Genomic DNA, 14,473 nt, shown 5'->3' with positions numbered 1-14,473 from the left:
CAACCACTATGGTAACCATTTTTTACATACATCGGCACAACCTAGAAATGTTTTAAATTATAATCAATGGGAACATTGTGCGACCCCTCCAAAAGGAAGCTCAAGAACCTTTTACGACAAATATTCATACTTTTCAGGGTTCAACACAAGTAATGCTGAAACATTTTATTTCAAATTGTCAAATAAGACAGGGACAAAGATCATGCTAACAAACACGAAATTGATATATTCAGACTCATTTTTTGAACAAATGAATACTTTTGGTTTTGATTATTGGGACAAAAATGTTGAAGTAAAAAGTGTTTGGGGTACAAAAGAATGGCAAGTACAAGGTATAGAATCATTGTTTAGAGCCTGCATGATCCCAGAACAAATTATATTTTTGAATGACACTGTTCAACAAACCACCTGTCTTGGCTTAGCCTAAATCAAAGACTTAAATAAACCGTCTATTCCAAAGCCAACAATGGACAGCAATAGCTCTACAGATGAAGAGATAGACGTAAACTATATATTAAACCAAAACAGAACACATCCTGATTGGAAACAATGGTTGATCTGGCCCACAGATACTAATAACTGTCAAGATAGATTCCTGAACAAAACACAGGGGTTCACATTGACCAGGCCAGACCCTAGATATTCCCAAAGACAACACCCAGGGATAATAACCACCTACAGTGTGGGCAAATTATGCCTTCAATGGCTACAAACTTCCACACTAACAGAAATTAAGCAACACCTAACTTTACTTACTGATGGTGCTGACTTGCGTGATTTCATTATGGGACCGCGCAAACAGCGTCAGAAACGTTTCATTGCAGCCTCTGTATATGCAGCTTACAACGAGGCCTGGAAGGTGACTCAAATTGAGACAGCAGAAAGAATACGGGAAATTGACCGTATTAATTTGGAAAAATCACTTTCTGTAGTGGACAATGGGTTAATGACTCTGTCCTCCAGAAGTTTTTCTTTGGACAGCATTGTGTCTTCAGCAATCGACATTTTATCGCAAGACTTACTGTTGTTACAACACGGTCAGTCTCAATTGCGTTCTATTGTACAGCTTGGCTGGACGTTACAAAATCTGCGTTCAGGCTATGTGCCTTGGCGTTTAATCAACACAACGTCACTATTCAATATCTTTAACCTTACTGATAAACAAATCAGTATGGCACAAAAGGGTGCTGATTATACAATCCTGAGCATTGAGAAACTCGAGAGATTACCAGTGACAATGTCAGAACGACCTGTCAGTGAATGGATAATACATGGGATAATTAATATTCCAATATCAACCTTCAGGTTTCAATACTGCCAAAAATATATACAGGCTGGCATGTACGAGAAATTGGGAAAAGGGTACATTAAGACAACATGGAATTTGCCCTATTCACATGCATGTGTCAGTAATAAAGGACAGAAAGTGTTTCTTAGTGGCAATAATTGTGCGATGTCACTAAGCGGTACACTTCTGTGTAATGGAATTAGTTTGCATGGAGCCTGTGAAGGGAACTCAAATAACCTTTCATGTCACCAGCTAGGCACACCTGCAACAGAGATAGAACCATTTTTTCAAAGACTCTATAATGGGAGTTACATTCTAATTGTGGACCGCAGATGCTGTAGTCTTATGCCCGGGACTCCTTATCTCATAACTACGACTGCGAAGGTCAAGTGCTGTGGACGCTTATTGTTCCCCAGCTCCTTTCCAGACAGGGAGGCAAGGGCATGGCCCAACTTGAAAATTACTTCTATTCGAATAGACACTTTAAGCAGAATGAAAACAGTGCTTCTTCAGACGCCAACCAGGCTCACGTCATCAAAAGAAACGTATGATCTCCTAGTCGCAAGGACGACTGCAGAGATTCACTCTTTGTTATCAACTAATTCCCCCATACATTTCGCAGAAATCCTGAATGAAATCTTAAATATTTCTGATACCAGTGGAGTCTCAAAAGTATTTAAGACAGTATTTTCAATGGCATTAACACCATTCAAAGCCATACTGGGTATTTTTCCAGATTTCGTCCATTCGATTTTTGGCAGACTTCCCCTCATTTTGGGACTAATTGCAGGAATCCTATTCTTAGTCCTTATATTTCGTTATGGCAAACCGTGTCACAGACAAAACACCTGCGACAAGGGAAGAAACAATCCGAGCCATTGGATACCGGGACCGGATATCAAAAATCCTGGGACTAACCCGGCTTAGAGACCTGAATATGACTTGGTTTCTTTCATTTCGACCAATGTGGCATCGATGCGTTTTACCTGTATTAAGGTGCTTGCTGTGCGGAGAAGAATGCGTGTTGGACACCTGTCTGACGCTACAATCGGATGCGCCTATGGATGCAGAAACATTGTTGGGTCCGATAACGGCTCATGCTTTGTGCTGCCCTCAACGGCTGCCAATCCTGATGACGGCATTCGTGGAGACTTCACCGCTACGATTAAGGGGTAGTGAAGTTCAAGATGAAAGCAGCATCGATCAGGTACGACCTTCTGTCAGCAATACTAATCAAAACGTCAATGGAGACAATCATGCACATGAATGCATGGTTACATCCTTTTCCGAGTTAGTGGAACTCTCCCAGGAAGCTGTTGACAGCTTTTTCGACAGTCTAAATGATATGATGTTCTCACCAGAGCAGAAATAGAGACTTTTGAGCAAGCTTGCACACGGCGTTCCCAACACCCTGAATTTGGCCTTCAACTTTAATAACAAAATACCATGAACAATTTCCCTCCAGTTCACGGACAGCAATTTTTTCAGCAGCCCCAAAATATTTTTACGATTTTTCGGGACACTTATCTTCTGCTTAAAGTAAGAACTATTCTTAGAGAACTAAAATTTCTACTTTTAGATACTTTATAGACATTAGCTGCCCGCTGGTATGTTCATAATTATTTTATTCTGTGATGGAATGGTCTCGAACTTTTTCTTCTGTCTTAAGAGCCATTTCATGTGTAATTCTCATATTCGATTAGTAATAATGTATACATATGCTTGATTACTTTGGCATTATTCTACAGCTTGAGTGCATAAAATACATGTGACTATTTTTTCGTATATTAGATAAATTCGAAATGCATAATATGTATTTTGGGGTGGTAAGGTATACACAATACTCTACAGTATGTTTTACTATGCCTAGATTCGTAAATATGGCCATAGTTAGCGTGGAGTGGGTGTGATGTATTCCTATAGGTTCTGTATCGATCCCCCTATTCCTGACCCTGTTCTGGTTAACAAGTTAACTAGCAGCCATCCCATGATGCAGAAACCGTTATCTGATTAAGCCACACCACGGCACAGGAACGTGTTATCTGATTATGTCATAACGCTTGCCATCTAATTAGACAAGCGATATTCCTCCAGCCCCTGATAAGGCATACGGAGTTCTCAAAACAAATCAAACCTATGACAACCTGGGAAAAAACCCTGCGGCCATTGTTTTGATTTCATCGAGAACTTCAGCAAAAGAATGTGCTAACGACCAAGTCGTATGACATCCTTATTGACGTATCTATGTCCATCCTTACGTCAATCTCGGCACCTTACAGGTATAAATATTACCGGTATTGCCTTAAGCAAACACACGCGGTGGTGACGAGATCGGAGCAGCCAGACTTGCCGAAGCCCAGAGCAGAGCAGACCCCGCTGGCGCAGCCCCGCCTTCCTGACGCGCTGAGAACGAGACGCTGCTTTCTCCTGCCGAGAAATCCAGCTCCGGCGCTTCCGGGTAGCCCTCGCAGGCAGCCTGGAATATCGAGACCAGAGACGAGAGATACCATCCCTCATTCATCCTAAATTCCAGGTACAGAACTGAATAACCCCTTGCAGAGACTTCTTGAGTCAGTCACTTGGCAAAACAAACTTAACTTAAACTGCTACTTTCTATTCCCGCCCACGTATTAGGCTTAGGTCAGGTACACCGGGGTAGGCGTAGTTAGAAACACCAGTTGAGTACGATTAGTCAAATGTATATGTATATATATATTTTATCCATTTTAAACCTGCATATGGCTTAGAAACCATATAAATGTTTTTACAGTATTATTTTATACTTCTGCTTTTATTGTATGCACTTTACTTAACCATAAGTATTGCGATAATATCGATCCATTTCTCTTGTATGAGAAAAGAGACTGATCAATAAATACCATCTTTTATTGAACACGCCCGTCTCTTCCTTTTCTCTACAATCTGGTGAGACTAAGAATGCACGTACTGACTGAGTAAAATAAGTTGTCTTTTGTTTTCACACGACTCTGGAGATACACTCTTGATTAGGGGAGAGCAAAGTTGTCATGTTCTATGGTTGTAAGAAACTAAATCCCTTCTTGTCTATCCAGGGAGGTTCAACTCCTCCTTGCCTATTCGAGAAAGTTTCTAGTGAACTCTGAGCTAGCTGGCAAACCCAAAACTTTAAGTCTAATATCGACAATAGAAGACCTAGTTAACGTCTGGTCTAGGCCTATACTATTGAAGGTATTATTCCAATGCGCAGAGCCTATTGGGATAATAGGAACTACACTACACTCTTTTTTATATTGCCATGTGCTGTACCGGGTTTGTGATTCTTTGCCTGGCTTCTTCTAAAGCAAAAAGTGTATCTCCTTTGCTCCATTTCTTGATTTTCTGTCATTCTTGTTTTTGTTCGTTTCTTTAATTTCTTTATTTTATTTTTTATTAATTCTTTTTTTCCGTGCTTTATTAACACTGATGTTTTGTAATCGATTCACTCTTTCTGACGAAATATTACCATATTGACTCTTTCGTTATTCACTAGGAGATTATTTTATTATCTATTAATTACTTTTCACTAACTACTATTTGCCGCCAAACTTTACACATGGCAGTCTCTTTTTTAGCTGCACGTTGTGTATACTCGGAGTGGATACTACTGTTCCAATATGGCGGTATCCGCCTATTCCTATAATTACATTGCGGTCCACTTTCTATGTTAATGCACATCAGTATTTATTTCCGGCTTCCAACCATTCGCGTTTGGAGCGGAAGATAACATACACAGGTGACGATCCAAACGCTGTAAGTTCTATACAGCCGGTAAGAACGGGCTCTGCTTTGGCTACGATTTCACCAGGGTTTCATAGGAATGTCTGCTATTAGGCAAATCTCGGCGGAATAGGGTTTGGCATAGACTTGTCTTTGTATACTAGGCCAGCTTGTGGGAAGTCCCCTTTTTTGAAAATAACCCCCTTGTTGTTTTGTCTCCCAGTTCTTTTTCTTTCGCGTCAAATAACAATTACCGAGTTGTGCAGCTATTAATTTAAATCTGGAGCTGTGCAGATGCACATCAGATTATCCTGACAAACTTATGAAATGAAACTCTGGACCCTTCGACATCCCACACGACGTGAAAGACTGAAGAATCTCCCTTGTGGTCAAGGAGTGACCACCCTGTGCAAACAGGCACCATCCAGCACCTCGATGTTTGCTTTGTTGCAGTTTCCGCCGGAACTCGAGCGGCAGAGATCGACAAGAGCCAGCGTTCCTGCCTTCCAACAGTCCGATCCACAGTCTATGCAGAGCTGAGACCCGTGGAGGCGACCTGAAGCGTGGGAGTGGCCATCTTGGAAAAACTACGAAGCGCTGACCATGCAGCTCCTGAGGCCCCCTCGAAGCTGTGCATTGGAGTCTGAGAAGCTCTAGCCCCGAGCAGCTTTTGCACCGAAGCTCACCCCTCCACACTCACCGAGTGCTGCGTGGGGCCCTTTTGCATTTTCCTGCTCGACGCGTTGGTCCGGTCGCTTGCCCGTTGGCTAGTGGCCCCAGTACCGACGAACCTAAGAATTTACACAGCTACTCTGGTGGCTCCAGACTGGCCCTCACTCCCCTGAAAAGGAGCACCCGATCTGACCTTCCTGGTCCGGTCAAGAAGCGATCTTCGAATCCTGCGTGGGTTGGCCTTGCCTAGGCTTGTTGACTCCGATCCAGAAGCCGACACCGCCGACAGCGAGAGCCTTCGTGGGACAGCTCGTGATCCACTCCTGGACATCCTCGGTGCCTCAGAGTCCACGTGGCAGCGGAGACAAGCTTCACGACAAGCACCTGATTGCGCCCGACATCGCCAGGTTCCTTCCTGGTCACTGGCTAGTGACCCAGACTCTGTACCCTCTGCTTTCAGGTACTCTACATCTTTGATCCACCCTTGGATCACACCGGACACTTCTCTTCTGGACGCCTGCAGCATCTTCATCTTCAGGCACCATAGAACTGCGTGACGAAACCCGACACATCTTTGCACCTGTGCACCCGCTTCCTGTGGGTGAGGTAACTCTTGAACGCCGGTGCTCCTGTAGTGGATTACACCTCTAGTGTCTAAGTCTAAAATTTTGTCCTTCTAGTCCAGTCGGAAGACTCTTAAAACTGTAACTCGATAACTTTTACGCACCATTGACTTTGCATTGGTGCATGCGTGTGCTTTTGGCACTACACCCGAATCCCGCGGGCTACTCCCGTCCTAACTGCTGTTAGTCCAGTGTAGTCCCAGCGATTCCCAAGGCTCTAGGCCTTACCACTGATCGATTAGTGATTGTTATACCACTTTTTTGATATATGCTTTGAGTGGCCACCGGCCTCATCCATAATTGTGCAACTTTCATATGGTATATTGTGCTTTTGTTTAAACGCTTGTGCTTCATTGCTCATAAAGAGTAGTGGGGATTATTCTGAGAATAAATATATATATTTTTATAATATATAACTTGTGTGGTGTCCTTTCATTTGATATTACAGGATTGCATATGGTAAAACAGTTGACTTCACATGCCCTCTTCAGTTAAGCCTTTAAGGCTGCTTAGTCCATGCTACCCCTAGGATAGCTTGTCTATAAGGTTGACTTACTACCACCACCATAAGGGATTGTTTGGACTGATACAAGGTGCCCACAGAACTGTGGACATCATATACCAGGCCAACTTCTCACAGATGACCTCCAGAAAATTGCGCTCAGGGCGAGTGCTCTCCTCCTCATCCAGTCATAAACTGAGAAGATCATTTAGCGGTTCCAGACAATGGCCAACATCTCTGCTATAAATCCCACCCTGTTATTAAACTTTTTGTTCGTAAAAAGCCTCGGATGGATCCGGAGGTGGCAGTTGTGGCCCAAGAAGGCCAGATTTTTAACCTCCATCCTGTACTATCGTTAATCTCTTCCTTATCGTCCCCCCCCCCACAGATTCTCTGGAGCTCCAAGGCAGCCTTGTTGGGGGGCAGGTGCAGTCTAGTGGAGGGTCTCGGTCTGTGGTTCAGATTACTGAGAAAGTGGAGGTCGGATCCAGTGTGCAACTGTTTGATGCACCTACCGGTGCCCCTTTGGACTCGGACCTTCTTGCCAGCCAGCAGAGTCAGTCAATTATTTTAATAAATGGGCCAAAGCCATCAAAGCAGTCAACTATTGACAGTCTGAAGGAGGCTCCACTGGTTGTTCTATCTCCGCAGATGGGCTTCCAAAAGGGATCAGGCGGGGACGGTATCCCGGATGACCACCCTGGTGTTCCCCTGGTGGAGAAGGTAATACCATGCGAAGAGCCATCGCTAGGGGAAGACTTTACACTCCCGGACATTGATATAGAAGCTCAAAAAAGGGTCTTAGGAGACTGTTTCGATTGTAGGCATAAAGACAACCAGTTAATGAGTGGTCACAGATATGTCAATTATCCAATTGCAAGTTCTTCCCCAAGGCGCCTTTCCATGTCTCTCTTATACAGTAGCACAAGTAATTTGATTGGTACCTCCATGGAGTCTGGCCATGATGTATTCTTGCCTGATTCTCATCCAAAATGGGGAAATGAGACATAGGGGGCGCCATCAGAATATCATGTGTGTATTGAAAACATCTTAAACTCCATATTATCCTTATTAGAGAAATCTGTTTTGAGTTCCGACCATATGCTGGAAATGATTTCTGTAATGCTATTTGAAATCCAAAAGGGAAATGAGTCTGTTACTCCTAAATCTATTCCCATGATTCTCCCCCACACGGATGGATGGCCAAGGGATAGGCCGGTATTAGACCTTCCCTCTGTAGAGTCGAGAGATGTTTCTGTACAGGCAGGAACTCCTCTCTCACTGGTGCCCCCCATGGCTCCTGTATGTAATCTTGAAAAGGAAGAGCTATGCTTAAGTACATTATTTGAGGAGGTCGAACTGAGTCCCCCTTTGGAAAAATCCATCTTGAAATTCTTCCCCCGGTTTAAAAAGTGTAGATTGGGGGGCGCTGGAGAAAATGAGAAAATCAGGGCCTTTGCCAAGCAATCCAAACAGGTGGGGAGGACAGGGGGGAGGAGGAGGTGCTAACCCCTCTGACTACCTCTCAGGTGTACTCTCCTACATTGTCAGGGAAGTGAGGACAGAAAGTAGGCAAGAGGGATGGCCAAGTATCAAAACATAAGGGGGAAAACATGGAAAAGAAACACAAAAAAAGAGACGATTCTCCAAACGGAAAGTGTCCAAACTGCATTTTTCCCGGATTTTGGAAAGCAAGAGCGATGTCCATTTAATAACGGAGAAGGGAGGCCCGAAAACTCCATCAGAAGATGGTAACCCAAGGGAATCCTTTATAGCACCCACATCATTGACTGGGAGTTTGGGGGACTCAGGACAGGAAGTACCTCCTATAACCCGGTCGCTGCACCACCTCCAAGGAACCCTGCCCCCCACTAAGGAGTTACTAGACCCATTGGGTGGGGAATTGCACATGGGTTACGGGGTCCCCTCGCTGCACATAGGGACTGGGGCCACTGACTATTGATTCCAGGGGGGCCGGTACCCAAGAGGGAGGGCCCCAAGCCCCAATTACATTGCAGGTTGGGTCAAATAGAACCCTCATAGGGACCTCATTTCCGCCTGTTGGAAACACCGAGGCCCCAACACCCAATACAGTCTCGTACTCGAATATCCAACAACATGGTGGGACGCAAGTTGCCTGCTTTACGGATAGGGTTCCCTTATAGATCCCATGGAGAGATGCCCCAAAGAATACTAGCGGGGCACAGCCCGGTTTATCTCCTATGGTGGATTTCACCTGGCTATTTGATACTGAATCCATCCCGGTAAATAGAGGGTTCATTCTCCATTTATTTTCAGAATTAGAGTCACTAAAGCTGATAGGTAGCAAGGATATCTTAAATGGGATGATTTATGTACATGACACTGTTCCATACTCTAGGGTTATTTTTTGTTCCCTGATAGTAGGCAACCTGGTTTTGAAGAACTGTGAGTTTTTTTAATGGAGGGCTTGATGTAACATCTGTTAATGAATATGAGGAAAATCAAATTGCGGGCTCTAAAAGCCAAAACCTGAAAGTTTCTAAGGCAACTAACTCAGTGGCACTAGAGGCATTGGTCCCCGAAATGGAGTATTCTGCGGTCAATCCTAAAGATATAGTGGTTTCCGTGGACTGGAGGGGGTGTTTAATAAATGTTGTACCCAACATAGAATCTGCCCCTCCGACTCCAGACATAGAAGATGAATTTGCCCAGTGGAGTTGTTCATCTTTTGCCCGTATTTTGTCCTTTTATTCAGGATATAGCTACTAGGGAAGATTGCCCCCTAGTGATATTAGCGGGGGACTTAAATGCTAAAATTTCAAACTCTGCCTCTGAGATTTATGCCAATACTGACAAAGAGGAAATTTAGCACATTCCCAAGATTTTATTACCAAAGAAAGTAAAAACAGAGAAGCGGGGGTTCCTCTTGCTTGATAGCGTTAGAAGTTCGGATCTTGTTATCTTAAACGGGAGAGTTCCCGCCGATAAAAACAGCCCATTTTACCTTTCATTCTCATCATATTCAGAGCCTTTTAGATTATGTAATTGTCTCCTACCAAATGTTTGGGGCTTGTGATAACTTTTTTGTTAGCCTGTCGATATGGAGCGACCATTGCATAGTGGGTATGACAGTGGCCTTTGATCTACCCATACTGGACTCAGGGAATGCCGGCCAGGGCTTGGCCACTTTTAACAAAGGAAATGGTCTGTCTGTACTGTTGAAGTAGGCTCCATTGTGAAGACTGTGTATGTAGAAAAGCAAGGTATTACTCATTCCAACATTATATCCTTCTTTGAGGCTCAAATGAAGATGATTTGTAATTTAAGCTCCACATCTTCTGAACCTCACATGTATAAACAAGATATGTCCCACATGATATTTTTAAAACAGGAAATTAACCATCTTGTTCGAAAACAGCACATACATTTCCTCCTTGGTCGACAGCAGGAAATCAATCGCCTCAAGCGAGTGAGAATACGTCTCATGCTCAGTGAAAAAAGAAGGGAGATCGATGCGAAGTGGATAGGGCTGAGGGAACCTGCAAGGGCCAAGGATTTGAGAAAATATTGGCACTTGATCGCTGAATATTACGATTCAAGGCAGAGAGCTACACCGATACCGATTCTCGAAAAGGAATGGGTGGATTACATCTCTCTTTTATATGGAAATAATAGTCCAGTTTCTCCCGTGTTGCCTGATGGGGTTAAACCCACGTTTTCTGTTTTTACTGAATTTGGCCCGCCGCTAGGGAAGGAACTGGTAAAGTATATAAAGATTGCTCGAACCTCCGGCGCACAAGGGCCGGATGGTATCCCAATTGCACTTATTAAAAAGGAGCCAGAAGTATGGGGTGATTTTCTAGAGCCACTTTTTAAATATTGTTTCTTTATGAATAAAATCCCCCCCTCTTGGAAGGGGAGCATTATAGTCCCCTGAATAAAAAAGGACCAAAAATGGTGCCGACTAGTTTTAGAATTATTGCCCTCCTGGATGTCTCAGGCAAATTATTTGCAAAAAGCATACTATGCCACTTACAACAATGGGTTTATGATCAGGATATCCTTCCACCGGAACAAGCTAGCTTCTTTTGAGATCCAATCCCCTCACTGATATTCAAAATATGATCATCAACACTACGACTACTGCTAAAAATGAGGGTTACTTGAGTGACAAAGAGTTTGCTTTTTTAAATCAAAAAACTCCACGGACACCAGTCCTGTATACGCTTCCAAAAATTCATAAGGACTTGGTCAACCCCCAGGCCGACCCATAGTGTCTGGCTGTGGGTCGGTCCTGGAACCACTCTGTAAATACATAGATGTATTTATCAAGGATTTTGCTATTACAAAGAAGAGATATGTCCGTGACAGTGGAGACATTATCTCACAGTTGGAGATGATGCAATTTTGCCCTGAAACTCAATTGTTGGTATGTTTGGACATTGAGTCCTTATATACCAACATTCCACAGCTAGAGGGTCTGGAAGTGATCAAAAAAGTTTTAGACAATAGGATGGCCTCTATGCCTGTCCCGACTGACTTTATTGTTGAGTTGTTACGCATTTCTTTAACTCACAACTATTTTCAGTTTGACGGACAATATTATTTACAGATTAAGGGTACATCTATGGGGGCTTCTTATGCCCCCAATTTTGCTATTCTATTTGTAGATGACTTTGACCAACTATTTATTTTTGACAGTGACGTTAATCCTTACTTTGACAATGTCTGCCATTGGCGAAGATACATCGACGATATTTCTTTTATTTGGACTGGCAGTACAGACGATCTATCTTTTTTTCTCAGGTGGCTTAACACGTGTTCCTCGGACTTGAGGTTCACCTCAAATTCCAGTAAGGAACAAATTGATTTTCTTGATTTGACCATTTTTCCATACAATGGGGGGCTGTCCACCAAGTTATTCACAAAACCTACAGCCCGGAACATCTTACTTGAATATTCTAGTAATCACCCTAGAGGTCTTAGAGATGGGTTGCCCTTTGGGCAGTTTCTGCATATTCGCAGGAACTGCCGTTTTAAAGAAGATTATTTCTGTGAGGCAGAGATTCTATCGAAGAAACTCTAACAACGTGGTTACCCACAAAAGTTGATTAAAAGATCTATGAAACGCGCGTGGTTTAACCACCGGGAATTTTTACTAATCCCTAAAGTAAAGAAATCAATGAAGCGGATTGCCTGTGTAACTACATTTGGGACACGCAGTAACCAAATCTCAGCAAATATTAAACGCCATTGGCCTTTGGTCATCTCTACCGGAATTACGCAAGAACAGCCCCTCTTTTCCTATAAAAGAGGAAGAAATCTCCGGGATCATTTGGTCAGGGCAGCATTACCCCGCGCTGAGACACCTAACCTTACATCTCTGTGGGGTCTCAACAAAGTGGTTGGCCACTACAAATGTGGCGGCTGCCTTATGTGCACAACAAGTATGAACACTAAGCAGTTTGTCCATGAGAACATCACTTATGACCTACGAGACTTTTCGAACTGCAACACAACTAACGTTGTTTATGCAATTTGGTGTCCGTGTGACTTGATCTATATCGGTCAGACGACGCAAAAAATTAAAATCAGGTTGGGACAACATAAGAGCAGAATACGCTGTCAAACTGAAAATGCCCCTCTTGTAGCCCACTATTTAGAACTGAATCCTGCACCCAGCGAGATGCGCTGGCAAGTGATAGAAGTTGTACATATCTCTGCAAGAGGGGGCAGTATTGCTAATGTACTGAACAAAAACGAGTGTCGTTGGATACTGCGTTGTGACAGTGTCAATAAAGGACTTAATTCTATGGAGGAATGCCACTCCTTGGTTTGAAATCTGTAGCACTCTATAGATCTGAGCTGAATTCCATCTATATAGTCCTCTGAAATGTATAGTTTTCCATAATTGACACTTGTTCATGAATGCAAAGTAACTGTTAATTGCACTTCTGTTTAGTAAAGATGACTATTTGAAATCCTTTGGCATCTATATAGCCCTCTGTATTGTATAGCCTTTTTCTCCCTCTTTTTAATCTAAAATTGCTTATGGATGTACAATAACTGCTAATTACAATTCTGTTCAGTAAAGATGACCAGTTGATACCCTCTGGCAATGTTTAATGTCGTAGAGTTATGTGATATACCGACTGAGATGTAATAATCTAGTTGCTCATTATTACTGTACCTGAATTGTTGTAAAGAGCTCTTTTTTATATTGCCATGTGCTGTACCGGGTTTGTGATTCTTTGCCTGGCTTCTTCTAAAGCAAAAAGTGTATCTCCTTTGCTCCATTTCTTGATTTTCTGTCATTCTTGTTTTTGTTAGTTTCCTTAATTTCTTTATTTTATTTTATTTTTTATTAATTATTTTTTTCCGTGCTTTATTAACACTGATGTTTTGTAATCGATTCACTCTTTCTGACGAAATATTACCATATTGACTCTTTCGTTATTCACTAGGAGATTCTTTTATTATCTATTAATTACTTTTCACTAACTACTATTTGCCGTCAAACTTTACACATGGCAGTCTCTTTTTTTAGCGGGACGTTGTGTATACTCGGAGTGGATACTACTGTTCCAATATGGCGGTATCCGCCTATTCCTCTAATTACATTGCGGTCCACTTTCTATGTTAATGCACATCAGTATTTATTTCCGGCTTCCAACCATTACGCATTTGGAGCGGAAGATAACATACACACGATCTAAACGCTGTGAGTTCTATACAGCCGGTAAGAACGGGCTCTGCTTTGGCTACGATTTCACCAGGGTTTCATAGGAATGTCTGCTATTAGGCAAATCTCGGCGGAATAGGGTTTGGCATAGACTTGTCTTTGTATACTAGGCCAGCTTGTGGGAAGTCCCCTTTTTTGAAAATAACCCCCTTGTTGTTTTGTCTCCCAGTTCTTTTTCTTTCGCTTCAAATAACAATTACCGAGTTGTGCAGCTATTAATTTAAATCTGCATGTAACCGGTACGTGCATTATATTTTTGTGCTCTACTTTGTCCCTGTTGAAATTGCACGCAGTGCGGTCCCTCGGATTGGTGAGTGCCGCATATGTTAGAATTCCTCTGCGCTTGAATATGACGGGCCTGTCTACAGACAGGCCCCCTTTTTCTAACAAGATGTACCTGTAATTTGTGAACCATGTACGTTATATTCACTTGGACAATGTATTCCTGTGAAATGTTTGAGTCTCTCAGCTGCTTGTCAGCTTGTCACTCGATGAGAATGTCATCGATTAAAATATGGGCTTTCGCTTTTCATCTCCTGCAGCCAAATTATTGGGCGCCTTGCTGGCTGAAGACTGAATGCCACTGCTAAAGATCTTTTAAATTCCCCTTGATGTAGTGCGTTTTTCATCCCGTTTTTGGAGTAAGTTCCAACTCTTGGACTATATTGTATATTTACAACTGGCTCTGAATAGCTTTACTAATCCTGTTTGTTTTAATGTCTTAGCTTTCCAAATTATGTGTGGATGACCATCATTTAATGATTGGTCCTCATCAATTCCTATACAGGTGATGTTGCCTGTTTTTTTTTTTAATTACTCTGGTGGTTGGTTGCTCTAAGTCACCCTAAGGTCTTCTGGTGTTGGTCTATAGCTATTTCTTTGATTCTTCATTAGGTGCTTCTCTTCTTTTTTTGCTTGCTTGATCAAAC

The 14,473-nt window shown here is 42.6% G+C and overlaps 1 protein-coding gene across 1 annotated transcript in view; it reads right to left on the bottom strand.

Moving 5' to 3' along the window:
- Positions 1–14,473, bottom strand: part of ZBTB11 (zinc finger and BTB domain containing 11) — a 1,715,870-nt gene that overhangs the window by 277,301 nt on the left and 1,424,096 nt on the right. The gene's annotated exons all lie outside the window — the stretch shown is intronic.

Source organism: Lissotriton helveticus, chromosome 8 (assembly GCF_964261635.1).
Source record: "Lissotriton helveticus chromosome 8, aLisHel1.1, whole genome shotgun sequence".
Lineage (NCBI taxonomy): Eukaryota > Metazoa > Chordata > Amphibia > Caudata > Salamandridae > Lissotriton > Lissotriton helveticus.
Note: the sequence above shows the minus strand (reverse complement) of the source record. Positions and strands in the feature narration are given on the sequence as shown.